The 1021-nt window shown below is 40.4% G+C and overlaps 1 pseudogene; it reads right to left on the bottom strand.

Annotated features, from left to right (window-relative positions):
- Positions 1–606: 606 nt before the first annotated feature.
- LOC128403239 (uncharacterized) lies at positions 607–705 on the bottom strand (annotated as a pseudogene).
- Between the last annotated feature and the right edge of the window lie 316 nt (positions 706–1021).

Genomic DNA, 1021 nt, shown 5'->3' with positions numbered 1-1021 from the left:
ATTATAGTTCCACCAAGCTAGCAAGAGATGACTGCGTTAGGCTAACCTTGTTTTATGATGCTGGAAGCAGAATTCTGAAGCGTCAATAGAAGATGCAGCACAAATAAATAAATAGATTTAGTGGCAGGTTGATGCTTGCCTTATGATGCCACAATACTTAAAAAAATAAAATAAGAGGAGGAGGAAAAAGTCAAGGAACCGACTCCTAATGCATTCTGCAACCCAACATCCCCCTGGATGCTATTCAAACAAACATTGTTCCTTCCTACAATGGCTGTCTATGGGCGATTTTCCTGGTAAGTCAACAATGCATTCCATCCTCGCGTTGTTTGCATTTCAATGGAGCAGTGACACACAGACAGGCAGAGGCACAGGATCAGGCAATTTGAGAAGCACTGTAAAAATGTAAATAGGGCATAATGTAGCTATTTATACACAAGCAAATATGTCTCATTGCTCAGGATCTGACTGCTGCTATCTGCTATCTAAGGCAAGCAACGTTTATTTCGTCCACAAAAATCCTTCGCAGATTACTTTTGTCTCCAGCATCAACAATTCTTTGTTTGGTTTGCTTGTGATAATTTTTATTAAAGTTTCCCTTTGGTTAAAAATATGGAATGCTTCTGCGAGTTCTCCTTGCACAAGGGCCATGCTAATCTCTGTATCATTCCAATTTTAGAATATGTGCTGTTTATCCATAAGAATTATACATCCGGCATCACATATCTAAGATGTGTTGCAGGAATTTGTGTATAGATTGGGGGGGTTGCCCCTCCAGCAGATATCACGCACATGCAGCCCACTACCAAAACCAGCACAATGACTTTTGTGACTTTTGTGATTTGTCCCCACAAAACACTTCATCACAGTTTCTTCCTATCTATTCAAAGGGCCTTTGCTGCACGATACTAAATGTAAGAATTCACTGATAAATGTATCTATGTACTGGCTCACTGGGAAAACTTCAGAAATTCATATAGACATGTGAGCTTAGCTACTCAGCAGCCCCTCTGCCTGAGTG

The sequence above is a fragment of the Podarcis raffonei genome, chromosome 1, assembly GCF_027172205.1.
Source record: "Podarcis raffonei isolate rPodRaf1 chromosome 1, rPodRaf1.pri, whole genome shotgun sequence".
In the NCBI taxonomy this organism is placed as follows: domain Eukaryota; kingdom Metazoa; phylum Chordata; class Lepidosauria; order Squamata; family Lacertidae; genus Podarcis; species Podarcis raffonei.
The sequence above is the reverse complement of the archived record's forward strand: the minus strand, read 5'-3'. Positions and strand labels throughout refer to the sequence as shown.